Source organism: Crocuta crocuta, unplaced genomic scaffold, assembly GCF_008692635.1.
Source record: "Crocuta crocuta isolate KB4526 unplaced genomic scaffold, BGI_CrCroc_1.0 scaffold365, whole genome shotgun sequence".
NCBI lineage: Eukaryota > Metazoa > Chordata > Mammalia > Carnivora > Hyaenidae > Crocuta > Crocuta crocuta.
The window spans coordinates 266,047-268,651 of record NW_027533268.1 but is presented as its reverse complement, the minus strand read 5'-3'; positions in this window follow the sequence as shown (position 1 = coordinate 268,651).

Sequence of the window (2,605 nt, the reverse complement as noted above, 5' to 3'; positions counted from 1 at the left end):
TGATATATTAGCCTTTTGTTTTCCTTTTTGATTTCAAAAAGTTTGGTTTGCCACATCAGAGGCAAAGTGTCAACCTTGAAGCCAGCAAGTGTAAAACAAAAATCAAATTTCAATGTATCTTTTTAAAAAAAATGTTTTTTAATGTTTATGTTTGAGAGAGACAAAGTGTTTTATGTTTGAGAGGGCAAAGAGAAAGGGAGACAAAGATCTGAAGCACAGATCTTGTCAGCACGGACCCCAACGCAGGGCTTGAACTCACGAACCGTGAGATCATAACCTGAGCTGAAGTCAAACTTTGCTTAACAAAATGAGCCACCCGCGTGCCTCTCAAATTTCAGTGTATCTTATGTACACGGTGAAGAAAAGCAGAAATGGTATTTATACTTTGTGTTAGGTTTTTTTCTACAAATACAAAAGCCCTCACAAAGGAACCAAAGTTTTCTCAGTTTCACAAAAAATGCATAAATAGCTTTGCCTTTCATAGTTTAATCAGTTTTGTTGACTGTATCATTGGCGAAGGACCAACTTGGATTCTGACAAGAGGTTAAAAACATCAAGTCTCTGGGGCGCCTGGGTGGCTTAGTCGGTTAAGCGTCCGACTTTCGCTTAGGTCATGATCTCGCGGTTTGTGGGTTCGGCCCCGCGTCGGGCTCTGTGCTGACTGCCAGCTCAGAGCCTGGAGCCTATTTCAGAGTCTATGTCTCCCTCTCTCTCTGACCCTCCTCTGCTCGCACTCTTGAAAAAAAAAATCAAGTCTCAAAGAATCCTGTGTGAGCTCTGAGGAGAAACAGAAATGGCATTTATACCTTGCATTAGGTATTTGTTTCCATAAAAATTTAATGCCTACAACATAAACCTAACCCCCCACAGGAACAGGCAAAAGTTGCCAAGCTTTACACACGTTCAGAAAATATGCCTGTAGAGCTTTGCTTCTCAAGGTGGAGTTCAGAGCCATTCTGCAGTAAGTAACCTGGTGCCTGGAAGTGAGACAACCCACAGGATGCCTTTGGCACATTGAAGCCAGAGGTGAATTTTACAGTCTGGTATGCGCAGGCACACATTAGCTATAAGGGACTTTTGTAACTGGCCATCCAAAATAAACCCACCTTAAAACAAATACACCAGCCCATCTACAGAGTGATGTGTGGTGTTTTTTCTTTCTACATTCTGTACCTCCTGTTTCTTTTTCTTTTCAACAATGAGGGAAAACTTTTAAGAAAAAACTACCTAGACAACTTGAGGTTCTTCTAGGCCATCTAGTGAAATACACCTATTTGAAAACTGCTTGGATTATCCTTTAAATATTTTCTTCTTTAGGTTCTCTGATTTCAATAGCCAAAAATCTGATCTACTACATTTGGAAAGCCACTATTTTTCAACTGTTTTATCATTCTTTTTTTTTTTTTTTTAAAAAGAGAGCATGCAAGTGAGGGGTAGAGGGAGAGGATCTTAAACAGGCTCCATACCTAGCATGGAGCCCAATGCTGAGCTTGATCCCACAACTCTTATCATGACCTAAGCCTAAATCAACAGTCAGATGTTCAAATGACTGAGACACCCAGGTGCCCCTATCACTCCATCTTCCTATGTCAAAAGCCCTGTCAAGGGGCTCCTGGGTGGCTCAGTCAGTTAAGCAATCGACTTCAGATCAGGTCATGATCTCACAGTTCTTGGTTCTTGCCCTGCGTTGGGTTCTGTGCTGACAGTTCAGAGCCTCGAAAGTGCTTCAGATTCTGTCTCCCTCTCTCTCTGCCCCTCCACCACTCACATTCTGTGTCTCTCTCTCTCAAAAATAAATAAACATTAAAAAAANGCAGTAACTCTAAGCATATAAAGACATGTACCCAAGACACTATGAATCTTAGCTAATACTTTTTGTCAAACTTTTTGTCAAACTTATAACTGTCATTGACTCCCCCTTATATCAAATTCAAGAATAGTGTGGATGCATGGCATAGAAGAGCTAGGTTCTACCAACGGATGTGTAAAGAAACAAAACCAAGGGAAGAATTTCCCCATATTAGCTCAAATTTTAATTATTAATTCCCTTATTAATCTGAAAGTACAGGTTACAACTGGCCCTAACTTCTTTTTTTTTTATAGTTTATTGTCAAGTTGGTTTCCATATAACACCCAGTGCTCATCCCCACAAGTGCCCTCCTCCATGCCTATCACCCCCCTTCCCCTCTCCCCCCCATATCCATCAGTCCTCAGTTTGTTCTCAACATTCAAGAGAATGGTTTGCCTCCCTCTCTATCCCCTCTTATTTCCCCCCTTCTTCTCCCCCACGGTCCTCCGTTAAGTTCCTCCTAATCCTCCTATACGTGCAAACATATGGTAGCTGTCCTTCTCTGCCTGACTTATTTCGCTCAGCATAACACCCTCAAGTTCCATCCATGTTGGCCCTAACTTCTTAATGTAAGCTCTACTGTCAAAATAGTCGATCTTCAGGAGAATGCTAAGCATATGCTATTTCATAATACAGAAGGTAATCCTTTCACAAAGAATACTTTTCGTAAGCAAATACTTTTATGAAAATGACCAGAGTCAAGACTGCAGTTTTAAATTTCATATCTGAAACCATACCCAAGTAGAAATGTGGGGC